General features: G+C 43.1%; 1 protein-coding gene across 2 annotated transcripts in view; it reads left to right on the top strand.

The window, feature by feature from the left end:
* The window catches only part of C10H4orf19 (chromosome 10 C4orf19 homolog), a 77,252-nt gene that overhangs the window by 15,184 nt on the left and 45,704 nt on the right, over positions 1–16,364 (top strand). The gene's annotated exons all lie outside the window — the stretch shown is intronic.

The raw sequence follows: 16,364 nt of genomic DNA, 5'->3' as shown, positions 1-16,364 counted from the left end.
GTAGCTAAGAGTTGCCAGTAGCTTGGAATTGTGTACCCAGCTCCCCTCTACATGGTCAGATTTGGTCTGACTTGAGCTCAAACAGGTTTTTGGGTCCTAATTAGAAATCAAAATTAGGGGCTGAGGCTGTGACTCAGTGGTAGAGCACTTGCCTGTCATGTACCAGCCCCACCCAGGTTTGGTGCTGCTGGAAACAGTTCTTCCAGCTCCACACCCTTCCTTCACTCTTAATATTTGGATGTCCACTCACTCAGTTCTCCACACCATGCCCTGGAAATTCCACTGATCATGTCTAATTATACTTCAGCCTGTGCCCTATAAACTTCCTGGATATGTGTCAATCGCAAATCCTGATGACGCTTTCTGCGGAATCTGCTTTCCCTTTCCTTCTATGATGTGGACTATATTAGCTCTCATCCTTAGCCCTGTCTTGACCAGTCGCTGTTTCTCAACCACCCATCTTCAAATTATACCCTGAGGTTTTCATCATAGAGGCCAATACGTGGGTTCTGGGCACAACTATAAATGATCACTATGCACAAGATAAGGTGTAGAGGACTCTAGAGTGATGTTGACAGTGAACAGATTTGTCGGTTTGGGTCAGTTGACTGGGTAGCTCTTGGGAGCTTGTAGAACTGAAGAGGACAAGAATTAGGTAATCTTATGAACACAGATGCAAATAGTGGACCCTTTTTAAGTTACAGAGCCCCTGTTCGACCAAGTACCTGTGAAGAAAACTCAATCCCATTTGCCTGATTACTCTGAGAAAATGTACTTAAGAAAGTAATACCAACACTCTTGAAAAAGCAAGAATTTTCCCTACAAGATAATTTTCACAATTAAGTATAAATTAGATGAACCGAATAAAATTCAAAGTAGACTTTTAGATAAGTTCATGGGTAAGTCTTTTAATATTTTAAGCATTCATGACACTTACGGCATTGTACTAATTAATGATTTAGTCTAGTCTTGTGAATTATAATTTAAAATGTCATCGAGTGACTGATTTAGACTTGAGTTTTTTCTTCCTTATAAAGAAAATATTTAGTTGGGTGGCTCACTTGCAGTTTCAGAGGTTCAGTCCAGATGAAAATGTTGAGGTAATTTTACTGTTCAAGACTATGTTGAAATGTTTAAGAAAACTGAAGATTCATGAGTTTGAATCTTTTGTAGAGTAAGTACCGAGGAAAGGATTGTTTATTGGTCACAACTCTGAATTGGTTAAAAGGAAAACCAAATAGCAATTGGTGAATACAGAGTTGATAGGGTCTTGCTATGTAGCCCACGCCGGCCTCAAATCCAGTCTGCCTTCTCAGTCACCCAAATGCTACAGGTTAAGTCCTGCACTCCCACACTTACTTTGTAAATAGTGTAAAATGTCTGTTGCTGAATGATGATTTTCCAAAGGATTGCTAGAGACATGATAGTACACGGGAGTGCATGCCAGTGAACCCAGATCTTAGGAGGTTGAGGCAGGAGGATCCTGAGTTTGAGGCTAACCTGAACTATCGCCTGAGACCCCATCTTTTTTTTTTTTTTTTTTTTTTTGGTTTTTTGAGATGGTTTCTCTGTAGTTTGGGTGCCTGTCCTGGATTCGCTCTGTAATAAGATCCCATCTTAACAACAACAAAAAAATCTTAAGTAACTAAAAATAATGTCTTTTTTAGGAGGGGGCTAAGGGGCACATCAAACTCCTTGTGACTACTTCTAACTTCCAAATATTGATGTGCCCCAAAGTGGGGTGGGTTCTGCACCCCATGGTTCTTTCCAATTTTCCAGCACCCTAACCCACCTCTTGTAGTGTCTAAGTGTACACTCATATAGCTCATATGCATATAACTCCAAATGTTTGTCCCTGGGCCAGCTCCCCACCACCGTAAGTCATTCACATTGGCTGCCTTCAAAGCAGAGAAAACTACAGATTCCAGGCCCTATCAAACTAAACTCACCTGAGATGGCATCCATTGTGGCTGCTGTGTTCTCCTTCCTGGTTCTGGTTCTGTGGATGACCTCATCAGGTTTTGTGGTATTTGGTTTTGGTTTTGGTTTTGGTTTTGGTTTTTGACTAGAGGCAAGGACCAGGCTACCATAGCCTTCACTCCTCAGTTCCCATCACCTAACCACAGCCGGTACTCCAAAACTCAGTGGATGAAAAGGAAACGCATGATGACATGAACGTGTGTTTTAGAATAAATAGAACTCCCATGTTGGACATGGCTAACAGTATCTTTGTCCAGGGAGCAGAAATAGTTAACATTAATGGGCGGTGGTGCACAGGCCTTTAATCCCAGCACTTGGAGGGCAGAGGCAGGCAGATCTCTGTGAGTTCAAGGCCAGCCTGGTCTACAAAGCAAGTTCCAGAAAAGGGGCAAAACTACACAGAGAAACCCTGTCTCGAAAGAAAGAAAGAAAGAAAGAAAGAAAGAAAGAAAGAAAGAGAGAGAGAGAGAAAGAAAGAAAGAAAGAAAGAAAGAAAGAGAGAAAGAAAGAGAGAGAGAAAGAGAGAGAGAGAGAGAGAGAGAGAGAGAGAGAGAGAAAGAAAGAAAGAAAGAAAGAAAGAAAGAAAGAAAGAAAGAAAGAAAGAAAGAAGAAATAGTTAACACATGAAAGCTATGAAGTGCCAGACACCTGGGTGGGAATAGGTATTTGTACATTAGTTTCGTGGAAGGTCAAGGCAGTTAGTTGTTCAAGAAGACCAGACCCATGATATAACAAAGTCAAGGTCTGTGTGGTACCAGAGCATCTTTGGTCTGTTCTGTGTCCTGGCCTCACCTCAGAGGGGCTGCTGACACATTAAGTCAGATTTCCTGACTGACGATTATCTTCTGGCAGAGGTACTACTGATGCCCCTCTGAAGAGCAAGATATATTTAGAAACTCAGAAATAAAACATTTAGTCGATTTTTTTTTCATTTCCTGATATAGAAGACCTTACTTTACATCCTCACACAGAGCAAAACTCCAAGGCTCCATCATTTAAAAAATCAATACCAGGAGATGGAGAGATGGCTTCAGGGTTAAGAGCACTGGCTCCTCTTCCAGAGGACCCAGGTTCAATTCCCAATACCCACATGGCAGCTCACAACTGTCTGTAACTCCAGTTCAAGAGGATCCGACACACACAGTCATATATGCAAGCAAAACACCCAGGCACATAAAATCATAAAATAAACCTTTTTGTAAAAATCAATACCATCAGTTGTTGGCAGAGTAAGCCCTAACTTTCCTGATTTACCTACTGATGTCTAGGGAAGAATCCTTCTCTATCACTCCACAAGCTGCTAACCCAGGAAGGCTGTGTGTCAGTCAAACTGGACACAGAAGTGTGGCCTGAGAGGAAGTTGGACCACAAGAGCGTCTTTCAAGAAAAAGTTGAGAAATCATTGTAACGTTTCCTCCTTCTCTCTCCTTCGCACGGTCCACAGAAACAATGGTCCCTTTTTTCCCTGCTGAGTAGAACAAGCTCAGCTCAAAATTAACGAAAGTAGTAAAAGCAGACTTCTTATCGAAGTCCACCCATCCACATCTCCACCCACCCCAAGCAGTGGGGAAGGGCCCTTTCAATAGAGGCTGCCAAGTTCACGCTACAGATTGAGATAACAAGAATCCTTTACTCAGAATAAACACTTTAGAATAATGAGCGTTGTGGTATATGCATCTCATTTCCAAATTAACCATGCCACCTTAAGACTCACTTATGTCTTAAGAGTCTTTATGTGGGAGGAATTTTTGTATTCAGGAAGTCACATATAAAAAATATACCACTCCCCATGAATTAGTTACTTAAAAGAGCTGTTATTTGCACTCCTCTGTTTAACTGGGTCATGTATACACATGGTAAATTGGAATGAACCTAAAAGATCTAAGATCTTAGTGTAGCTACATTGCTGCGACTATGTTTCTAGAAAGGGGCTGGGGGTGAGGGGAGATTTTAACTAAGGTTTAACTAGCGCATGCACGATTTCCAGAATTGCCCGTGACTATTGCCAAAATTCAAAATGGTTTTATTATTGCAGAATAGTCTTTCCTTAACTACAGGCCCAAAAGAAAGGCTCTGTTTTGCATGACATGGAAAGCCACCCCCAAAGCAAATAAAGCGACTGTTCTCAAGAGGAACTCACTTTGCTTTTGCAAGTGCCAGGACTGAAAGGCAAAGAAATTGAGCATACTCCCATTCAGCTTGTCACCATAAACCTGGGACAGTCAATGTTTGCGTTTCCGAAGGGGAAGGGAAACCATTTACCGGAACCAACAAGGCGGAGGTGGACTGCTTCGTCTCAGGTCTCCCTTTCAGTGGCTCCATAGTCACAGACATCCGTCCTGTGTCTTCATCTCTCAAGAGAGCATTGCCTGATCATACCACACAAAAGCCACATCCCACTGGCACGTTATGCACCGTTGTCTGATAACGTTACATTAACAATTTGGTGGTGGGTGGGTTGGGAATAGCTCAGTCAGTAAAGTGTGCAAGTACACTGTGCCCACACGTGGACCTGAGTTCAATCTCAGAACCCACATAAAAAGCCAGGCATGGTGGCCCATACTTAAAATACGGGAAGGCAGAGACTGGTTGATCCCCGAGGATTGCTAGCCAGCAAACCAAGCCTAACCGGTTAACCCCAGGTCAGTGAGAGACCCCCATCTCAAGAAGTAAGATGTACAGCTCTGAAGATATTATATCTGAGGTTGTCTTCTGGTCTTCATGCATGTATGTACCCCCACATATGAACGCGCGCGCGCACACACACACACACACACACACACACACACACGAAAAGTTCCTAAATTGGCTCCTTTCACTGTCTCATTATGTGTGCATGTATGCAGATGTCACTGAAACAGGGCTCTCAGTCCCTCCCTGGGTTCAAATCTCAGCGCTGGAACTTCCTAATCTCTGAATGTCCATTTCTTAGTCTGTAAAATGGGAACATGAATTGTGCTCAAAGCTGAGCATGGTGGTGCTTGCCCTTAAACCCAGCACTCTGGAGGCAGAGACAAGTTGGTCTCTGTGAGTTGGAGGCCAGCCTGGTCTACACAGTCAGCCAGAAGTATATATTGACAGATTCTCTCAAAAAGGAAGGGTGAGGGTGCTGGAGGATGCTGGAAAAGAATTAGGCTGTGTCAATACTTAGGCAGGGTGGCTGTTGGCCTAGAAAGTAGGAATCAGCACATGTCGCTTCAATAATTTAAAAACTATTTAAAAAATAGTGGCATATACTACCTCATGAGCACCACCAATTAGGATGACTTTAAACAAAATGATGGCAATAATGAATGTCGGTACAAAGGAGGGGAGGTAGCCTTCCATCTCAGCTGATGGGAGTATGAAAAGGTATACTCACTTTTGAGAAGAGTCATTTAAATATAGAATTATTATATTATCTAGCAACTCTATGTCCAGATGCATTCCTAAGAAAAATAAGAGCCTATGTCCACACACACACACACACACACCAAGAAGAGTCTGTATTCAAATGTTCACAGCAGCATTGCTCACTGACCGATGACTAGATAAATCAAATGCAGACAGGTGTAGCTGTACTGTAGACTGTAAGTCATAAAAAGGGACAAAATAAGGATAAATGTGACACCATGGACAAACCTTGGAAACATCATGTTAAGCGAAAGAAATCAGATGCAAAAAAAAAAGAAGCCATAGCGTGTGGTTCTGGGTTAGCCTGGTGATTACCTAAGAGAATAGGGGACTTGGGAGCTGATGGTTGACGCTGGTGGGTATGGCAATGAAAATGTTCTGGGGCTGGGGCTGCAGTTGGTTGAGTGCTTGCCTAGCATGCATGGGGGCCTAGAGGCCCTGGCCTCAGTCCACGGCACATCAGCTGGGCAAGGTGTTCGACACCTGTGGCGCCAGCACTCTGGAGGTGGAAGCGGTAGGATCTGAAGTTCAAGATCATCCTCAACTTCATACGGAGTTCAAAGCCACTATGGATTACATTGTACCCCACATTTAAAAAGGAAAGAAAAAAGAAACAGAAGGGAGGGAGGAAGGGAGGGGCAGGGTTCTAAAATTGATTATAGTGGTGGTTTTGAAACTGAATAGGAAATGGTTACAAAAGTGAATATACAAACGTCCCAATACAACCATTTAAAGCAGTAGGTGTTTGGGTAACTCCAGTCACCTTCTACGCTTAATTGTTTTTCAGTCAGCCCAATAACTTTTAATCAGTTTACTTACTCCATTCCGGTCATGCCCCCAGAACCCCTGGACTGTGACCTCCCAGAAGCTCTCGTTAGAGGATCTCCCTGGCCTATGGAAGCAGTTTCACCAAGCGTGAAAACAAAAACAGTAACTTTGGTTTTTAATTTTTGAAGGGGTGTTTGGTGGGTGATGTCGTTCTGTATGCTGTGAATATGTGTTGGGCAGGACACAGGAACATGTTCAGCTACAGATATCCCCACCCCACCCCATCACAAAACTAATACGTCCATATTGAGAAAAAAAGGAAAGTATAAATCTGAAGCATGAATTAACAGACACAAATAATCCTCAGATCTGAGAGAATAGCCCTCCCTGGCTCATTCCAAGGTAGAAAATCTCATTTGGAACTTGGAGCTTAGGGAATTATGTTCTCACGCCAACTACACATATGAACTGCTTCCTTCCAGAACCATCTCTGAAATAAACCCTGACATCTGAAGATCTCAGTTTTCTGCAGATCCTTTTTTTGTGTGGGTTTGATAATAACCAAGCCAAGTAAATTCTTTTCTTTTAACTTTTGTTATTGTTGTTTTTTTATTTTTGAGACAGGGTCTAGTCCAATTTGCCTGGAACTTAGTATGTAGGCTGGCCTCTGCCTCGTGCTGGGATTAAAGTCCTGTGCACCATTTTCAACCTGTTTCTCTTTTAGAAGCACGCCCACACACTTTTCCTTTACAGCATCATCAGTGGCCTCCACTACCCTGGCCCACCACTGGCATGGCATTTTTTTTCCTATCTTATTATTATCTACTTCCAATTTCTCTAGCTTGAGCTAGCTCACTGGGACTCACACTCTGTCAAAGCTGCACTTCTAATGCACCTGTCCCGCTGAGTCAGGAGAAGAGGAGCCCATTCTTTGTTAAGAAAAAATAAATGGATTAGTTACTTGGCCTAAATTGGTCAAACTAAGACTGACCTTGAAAGGAACAGATGTGTTCCCTAGTCCCAGTAAGGAACTAAAATAATTGTCACTGTAACTTAGATAAGGAATGAGGACCCTTTGCACTTCTGTTTATTCAAAACAGAAGTGCTAATTTCTAATTTGCTGTTGGTAGTTCATTTCTCCAGGTGGTCTTTTTGTCAAGGAAATTAACTGGGAACATCTACGTTATGTCGCAGGAACCCGTGTGTATAACAAGGAATAAGATGAAATCTCATCTTCTCATGTCTCAGCTCAGTCTGGCTTCCCCAGTTCAAACCTTATCACTTACTGTTCTCACTGGTTACTCCTTCATTCAGAGAAATAACTTTGTATCTGTGGTTAGAGATCTTTCAAACTGCATGATATAGATGCTTTTATCCCACACAGTACCTGACATAAGGTTGAACCCCAAATGCGTCTGGGTTTGTTGTTTGCCAACACACATGGCTGGGCTTCCTGCAGTCTGGGCACTGGAGAGCTCATTATTTCTTCTCTGACCTTTCCAGTAGTCTAGTCAGAACTGTACCATCCACAGCAGAGCAGCAAAGTCAGGCCTGTGGAGGAGATATCTCAGAGCACGATAGATCATTAAGCAGTTCAGTTAAAGATGTACAGCTGTTCATTGTCTTTCAAGTCCTCTGTAGGCTGAAATTTTTCAAAGCCATGAGCATTTTGTTTTGTTTTGTTTTTTTAAGAGCCCAATTGCCCAAGGATATTTCTAGAGCTTAGACTCAACATCGTATCCTTTCTTTATTGACTTTGAGAGATGGGAACTATGGCAAACAATTGTCTCTAAAGACTTCTAACCTTTCCTGTTTGACCCTGTTCACATTCTTTCTTTGTTTAAAAAAAATATTTACACTGTGCTTCAGGTATGTCTTCACTAACCCAAAGGAATGGATTAGTAGGCTAGATTGTCTCTCAAAAAGATGGCCTACAAACTTTTGTGTAGGTTGGCTAGAAGGTTTACCTCTGAAAGTTTTCACTGAATGATAATGCAAAAATGTACATTTTTCAATGCAGTGTGAATCAGGATTTGACTGAATACGGAAGTAAAGTAAGGCATCCCTAAGGAAGCTAGGAGGAGTTAACCAAGAAAATAACTACAGCATGTGTCAAAGCCCCGTGGTAGGCAGGAGCAAAACAGTGTAGGTCTAAAGAAGATGCATGAAGCTGGAGCCCAGTGGGAAGGTAGTTCAAGGTCAGAGTGGAGAAAAGGGTAGAGAGCATCTCTTCTCCTACAAGGGGCCACGGGAAGCTACTGAAATATTTTCTCCAGGCAGGGATCTGACAGAATCATGCATGTGCTTGGGAAAGAGATGACTACATCTGTACTGTGGGTTATTAAGTGAATAACACCCAGTGTGAGTAGGGATCAGACCCATCAGAAAGGCTTTGCTGAGGCGGTGTGCCTAGGACATCATGGCACCTCAACAGAAATGAACTCATTCACGACAGATCTAGAAAATAAAAATGCCGAACATTCATAGTATAATCCATCTTTCAAAAGGGGGGCGGATAGACGTGAACACATCCAGAGAATAGTTAGAGGGCGAGACATGGGGGAGCAGGTCCGGGTACTGATGACTTGAGGTCATTTGGGTACCCCAAACATTCATCGTGGATGAAGAGCTCCCTCTTTCACAGGCTGTCCTCTGACCTCCTCACCCCCAGACAAAAAAATAAATAAAACTACTTCCCCCCTAAACATTAGAAAAAAGTTTCAGGAGCTTGCAGAGGATTGCAGATGTAAGATAAGGACCAAGGAGGTACAGCAGATGACACCAGGTTGGGTGAACCTTACTAATGAGACCTACACGCACATATTCAGGCCACTGGGAAACCTTCCAGCAAAGCCCAGGCTTACCATCTAATCCGGCATTGCTCAAGCTTGTTTGAACCCAGGAAACCACCCCCCCACTTTGTTTTTGTGGTAACAGAGACTAACTTTCCGAGGACACACCTGAGGCCAGTCAGAGGCAGCCTCAGCTTTTTATGAGCAATGCCAAACATTGCTCGCATTCTTTAAACCTCACATCCATCTTCAAGGGCTGCCAAGGAAAATGACAGAAGCTCAAGCAAAGATGCTGGTGGAGGCTGGAAGTCCAAGATGGAGGGGCCTCCATCTCAGGCTTTCAGGTAGCCACGCTTCCACTGCCCAATTACATGGCTGTCCTTTGGCCTTGGGTGTTGTCTGTGTCCTGTTCTCCTTACATAGAACATCCGATTGGGTACCCAACCATCTTGTTTTACCTTCCTCCCCTCTGTAAAGGCCCTGTCTCCAAAGGTAGTCCCTTGTTAAGTGTACTGGCCAGTTTTCTATTGCCAAGAACACAGAAGCACAGATTTAATAAGCTATTTAAAAAAGTGTATTTTGGCCCCCCAGTCCATGGTGAGGGTCTGTGTCTGGCAGTATCTTGTGAGCGGAGACACAAGACATCACATGGCACGTGATGAGAGGCAGAAAATGTGGGGTGGGATGGGGGTCAGTGGTTCTCAACCTGTGGATCATGACCCCTTTTGGGGTCAAACAATTCTTTCACAGGGGTCGCCTAAGACCGTCAGGAAACACAGATGTTGACGTCACAATTCAGAACAGTAGCAGGATCACAGTTAGGAAGTAGCAATGAAAATGATTTTATGGTTTGGGGATCATCACAACATGAGGAGCTGTATCAATGGGTTGCAGCATTAGAAAGGTTGCGAACCACTGATCCAGGTTCTCTGATCTTTCTCCCTCTTGTAATGTCAGTTGTGTTCTGTCATGGGACTCCCTGCAGCGACATTATCTAGCCCCAGCCACCTCCCCAAGATGTAAACACCATAGTGAATTAAGTTTCCACCTCTTACCAGCTAAGCAGGGGAGTGAACTACACAGAGTGTCAGGGAGAATAAGCCATAATCCCCAGGAATTAGATTAGACTGCTAGGAATTTTGAGGGGACAGAATCCAGCCCATAAGAACCCCTGAGGTAAAAACCTACTTACAGCAGATACTGACAGTCTGTACTCCATCCCACAGTCAAACTCTTATGTCCTGTGTGAAGTAGAGGCAGCCTTCCTACACTGTCTCTGTCCTTAGTGCACACATGCCTGCAAGGATAAGAATAAAAAGAACCGGCAACATTACTCCCAACCCCACACCTGGCTATTGCAAAGCTGGAGCTAAGAGTGGAGGAGATAACCTCCAGGTTATCCTGAAATCCTGAAGGTGTAAATCCTGCAGATTCAGGTTGAAATCCTAAGCCCTGAAGTGAGATGGAGCTAGGGGCAGGTACCTCCAGGAGGGGATTCTGTCATTGGAGAAGCCCTCCTCAGTAGGATGAGTGGATGCCCTTGCCCAAAAGAAGAAGCCCAGAGAGCTAGCTGGTTCCTTCTGCTACATGAGTAGATAGTGGAAAAGGTGCCTTCTATGAACTAGAGACCCAAAATCTGATAGCGTTTTGATCTTGGATTTCTCATCCTCTGGAACTGAGAGGAATAAATTTCTGTTGTTTATAAGCCATTTGGTTGCCAGGTGTGGAGATGCAGGACTCTAGAGGCAGAGGCAGGCAGATTGTGAGTTCAAGACCAGCCTGGTCTACAAAGCGAGTTCCAGGACATCCAGTGCTGTTACACAGAGAAACCCCTGTCTTAGTGGGGGGGGGAGCCATTTGGTTTGGGAGGTTTTGTTATAGCAGCCAGTACATAGTAAGATGGATAAAGTCAGGGCAGTATGGCCATACTATCCAATCAGTCAGAGAACTCACCCAAGGCATGGCTGTTTTGTGTTGCACACTATTTTATGTTTCTGCATTTTCCACTGGCCCCAAAATGCATCTTCAGGTTTTGTATATTTCTAATTTCAACCATACCTTTGAATGTCATCATATCATTGAGTCACAGGCCAATGAAAACCGCTGGTTATTTGCTCATTGAATAAAATTTATGTGAAAGAAAGAGCAGTTTGAGTTGTTTTGGTTTTTTGTTTGTTTGCATTTTTTGTTTTTCCTAAATCCTATTGTATCTAAGAGTCTGTCCCCTGACTTTAGAGTTTGGATACTGCTAGATTTTTTTTTTTTAAACATAGCTTGTTTGAACATAGCAAACAGAAGATGCATCGCTTGCACTGTGAGCTGAAAAAGCCACGATTCTGTCCTAATCCCAGAACACGGAATCCCCTTCACTGCCCTAGATCCACATGCAACTCCTGGGGCCAGTGTGGTGCCATGAAGCTTGCTCTGGAACTAGTCAATAGGTAGACATGGTTGTATGAATCAGATTTGAACTGTGGTCTGTCTTAATAACAAAGACTCATTTATCAGAGATAGATGTCTTCATTTGGGAAGAGTTAACAGCCTTTTCCTCTGGTTTCATCTGCTCTCCACATCCATGATTATACAGTCACAGAGTCAACCAACATAGGGTTCAGAATATTCAAAAACAGAATGTCACTTTTTCCTTATTATTCTAAGCACTATAGTATAACGAACTATCTATATAATGCATACCTTGTTCCTTGTTCTCCTGCCCCTGAGTATGAACCCTAGCACAGCAGTGTGTGTGTGTGTGTGTGTGTGTGTGTGTGTGTGTGTGTGTGTGTGTGTGTGTTCCATGGGAGGATGTGCATGTATTCTATGCAAATATTTCACTGTATCAGGGTTTGGCGCATCCATGGATTTCGGTGTCACCAGCCGTCCTGGGACCATCCCCACAGATACTAAGGGACAGAAGAGCATTTACAGAGCTTGTTCTTTCTGGTGCTGCCATTATGGTTCCTGAGATCCCTGGGTTAAATGCAGTTTCTGCTGCCTCAGCACATGTCTTGTTTTATCAGGGTTTGGCTGACATTCAGAGCTTCTGCAGCCTGCTTTTAGGTGGCAATCTCCACAGCCACCGGCTCCCCACCTCCTCTCCTCATTACCCTGTTTACTCATCAGTTTCACACAAAACTGAACTAATCCCAGGCATGCCACCAAGCAGGCTTCAGGGAGCCAGAGTGCAGAAAGCTGCCCCGAAACCCCTTCTTTACTGACACTCGGAGAGGTTTAATCATTCCGCTGAGTAAGGAACACCTAGACCAAGAGGAACAGCCCGGCCTCTCCGACACCTACGCTTTGTCAAAGGCTTATTGAGAGAGGAAAGCCACAAAAGAGCAGAAGGTGCCAAACTTGGGCAGTCAGTGTCACACCCCTCTTCCAGGGGACAGTGTCGTATTGCATCAAACATGATCTTAGTAGAGTGAAAAGGGGAAAGGAGCAAGCTTCTCTGTGGGACGTGTGTAAATCCACTGCTCCTTTTGTGACTTATAGAATGTGTCTATCCTCTTTCTAAAATGTTTTCCTTCTCTAGCTTCACTTTATTCTCCCTAAGACACACATACAATCTCACACACACAATCACAGAAACACATTCGTGTACATACACACAGATATAAACACGCACATAGACAAACATGCACAAATATTCATACATGTGTACAATCACAGACATACACACAGAGACAAGTTGACACACACATACAGACACACTTACATATTCACGCAGACACACAGATATATACATATGCATAAAACACAAAGATACACAGACATATATATGCATGTAGATCCATATAGATATACATCTGCACACAGACACACACACATACACACACACACATGAGAGTTCTCATACCTTCACAGAATGAATGATGCTGTCTATTAAAAATACCCCTAGAAGCTTATCTTCCTTTTGGACACCAGCTTGTTCTTGGCTGTCTGGGAGTTTGGTAGCTGTACCACAGCCTGAACTTTTTGTTAAAGAAAAAGCAAGAGGCCCTGTTTTCATTGCATGACAGCATGCATGAAGTAACCCATGCAGTGCCTGACCCAGTCTGAGAGATGGTGCAGTCTGCAGTGGGAGTGAGTGGTTACCAATTAGATATGACACGGAGACCTGTGTATTTAAAACAGTGCAAAGTCCTTAAGAAATACTTTGCGTGTTTTGAAGTAGCCTTTTTTTTTTTTTTTTTTTTTTTGCATATAGACTACTGAAATGCTTCAAGAGGGAAAAAGAGAAATTAACCCGATATACTGTGTGGGAGCCCACAGACGCTTGAGTAAGATGCCTTACTCAAGGTCAGAAAGTCTGAGCTTACTTTGTCTAGCCGGGCTGCATAATAGGATGATTTGGCCAAAGGCATGGTTACCAGGTGTTTTGAAGGGACTACACTTGTTGATATTTTATATCCTGACCTTGAAAGGGGGAGGTATTTTACACTTCCCCTTGCTGATGTATAAAAATCCCATTATGAATAAACTCAGAGCGACTGGGTATTGACCCAGGCCCTCCTAAAACTATCCTGCATCTCTGTCTTTCTCTCCATCTCCATCTATACTTCTTCCTATTAATTCTCAATTCCCCACTCCTCTCTCAAAGAACCCTTCAACAGGTCAGGGCTGGACCCCAACAACACTGTTTATCATTACAAACTATAGAATAGTTTTAAAAATTATATATGGCTCACACCTGCCAGCTAGGCATGGCGCATGCACGCATGTGTATGTGGTATCTGTTGATATGGACACCAGAGAACAATCACAAGTGCCATTCTTCAGTCAACATCCACCTTTTTTGGAGGCAGAGTCTCTCACAGGCCTGATATACTTCACATAGACTAGGCCACCTGGCTAATGAACCCCATGGATTCACCTCTCTACCTCCCCAGACCTAGGATTACATCAACATTCAAAGCTTTATTTGATGTGGGTTATGGGGTTTGAGCTCAGGTCTTCATGCTTGCAAAACATGTGCTTTATTGATTGGGCTGTTCTCCAGGCCCTCCAACTAGACTTCTCAATGAAAACTTCACATGTTTTCTTGGTCACAAGTCTACTCACAGCTATCCATTAGTACATCTTTTTAAAATCCAATACACATTTCGGAGGACAGTGACAGCCTCATTTAACTCCACCCCCAACCCTTCATCGCATTAACAAGTTCAGTTTGGTTTTTATGATTGTCTCCTTTTTCTTGTCCTCTTTCTCCTCTTCCTGAGGCATAATTTATATACAGGGAAGTGTACAAATGTAAGCATCCCATGTGGTGAGTTTTGACAGCTGTACACAACTGTGTAAGGCACATTTCTCTGAGATACGTGGAGAATGTGATCATGACTTGAAACCCTCTATCCCCTCTCCCAGTCCATTCTTGTCTCCAGGCTCATGAAGTCAGACACTTTAATGATGTTTTAGATTTATCCTGCTGGAACCTTTATAGAAATGAGTCATGGGATGTGTCCTTGTTTGTGTAAAGCTTGTCTTACTCAGTGCCCTTTTGAGTTTCATCATGTTGCTACATGGATCTTGATCAGTAGTGGTTTTTTATTGTTCCATCGCATTTCATGGTGTGAATATATTTGATGCAGTGTTTAATACTGTTGATGGACATTTGGTGTTTCCAGTTGGGGACCATTATGAATCAGTTTACTTCTAATAACTCTGTGAAGTCTTCATGTGGATATGTCTTTATTTCTTTTTGTGGAAATGTCTAGAAGCCAAATTGCTGGCTCATGGCTTGCTTTGTACCTTGCATCCTCCGGCCTGTTGGGCTCAGATTTTCTTGGAGAAGCAACTTGCAAATCCATTCACATTCAGAATAGTCTTTATGAGCATAAGCACTATTTGAGATGTGCTGTGGATATCGCTCTGTATAAATAAAATGCTGATTGGCCAGTGGCCAGGCAGGAAGCATAGGCGGGACAAGCAGAAAAGAGAATTCTGGGAAATGAAGGATGGGGAAGAGAGATACTGCCAGCCACCACCATGACAAGCGAGATGTAAGGTAATGGTAAGCCACGAGCCATGTGGAAACTTATCGACTAACAGAAATGGGTTAATTTAAGATATAAAAACTAGACAGCAAGAAGCCTGCCACGGCCATACAGTTTGTAAGCAATATAAGTTTCTGTGTGTTTACTTGGTTGGGTCTGAGCGTCTATGTGTGCTATAACTCTAGTGTCATATGAAACATGTTATTTCTACTGCAGGAAGTCACAGGAACTTTTGTAGATGATGTAGTTTTTATACTTTTAAAATGGAAGAAAATGCTAAATTTAGTTAGCAGTTACTGAAAATGGAGATAATGGCTTTTCCTTATTTTAGTTCAGTGACTCTAAATTCTACACATGAATTTGTTGGGTACTGTTATAATTCCGAAGAAAAACGTATATATCTGAGGAAATGCCAACACTAATCTTGCAGGCAATAGGAAGTTGACTGATTGTCACACTGAGTGAAGCTTGAGAAAAATAGACGTCAAAACCCACCCCACAGTAACACACTTCCTCCAACAAGGCTATGCCTCCTAATAGTGCCACTCCCTTTGGGGGCCATTTTCTTTCAAGCCACCTCAGATGGTGGTTATCAAAAACACAAGCAATAATAAGTGTTGGTGAAGATGTGGGATGCCATTGCTTAAATGTGAAATATCTCCCACAGGTTCTTATCTTGGATGCTATTGGCACTATGTGCAGAGGTTCTGAAACTTTTTTGGAGGAACTGCATCACTGGGGATGATGTTATTTGGGGCTATATCTTGTCCTCATCCCCTCTCGGCTTCCTGGCTACCACAATACAAGCAGCTCTTGTCTGCCATGCCCTCCATGCCATGGCAAGCTGACACCTTTGAAACCGGGAGCTGAAATAAACCTTTGCTCTCTGTTAGCATTTGAGTATAAAACGTCCTCTACAGGCTCTGCTGTTTGGATATCTGCTTTCCAGCTGGTGACGCCATCTTGGAGGCTTGAAACCATTTGGACATGGGGTCTAGCTCACAAATATGGGACTATATAGAGGCAGGGTTTGAAAGCTCTCTACCAGTCACACCTCCACCCAAGTACTGTGCCTTGGTCAGCACCATGTAACAAGGAGCCCGGAAACAGTTTGCCACTTTAGCTCCCAAAGTCATGCCTTCTTCACTGTGATGCTCTATAACCATTCAAACTGTTTAGCCCCAGTCAATCGCTCCTCCCCAGAGTTGCTTTCATAGAGCATTATATCACAGGGAGGAGGGCAAAAACTAGCACATTCTCTTTTAAGTAGGGATTTTGGTCACAGCTACACAAAGTAACTAGCATGGAAATCGGAGCTCTTGAGTAGCTGCTGGTGGTGAACACTGTAGAGGTGTCAAAAGAATTAAACACAGAACCACTGTATGACCCAAGAATGCGGTAGAAGGATATATCCAACAGACCCGGGATCTAGATC

Source organism: Onychomys torridus, chromosome 10, assembly GCF_903995425.1.
Source record: "Onychomys torridus chromosome 10, mOncTor1.1, whole genome shotgun sequence".
Lineage (NCBI taxonomy): Eukaryota > Metazoa > Chordata > Mammalia > Rodentia > Cricetidae > Onychomys > Onychomys torridus.
Note: the sequence above shows the minus strand (reverse complement) of the source record. Positions and strands in the feature narration are given on the sequence as shown.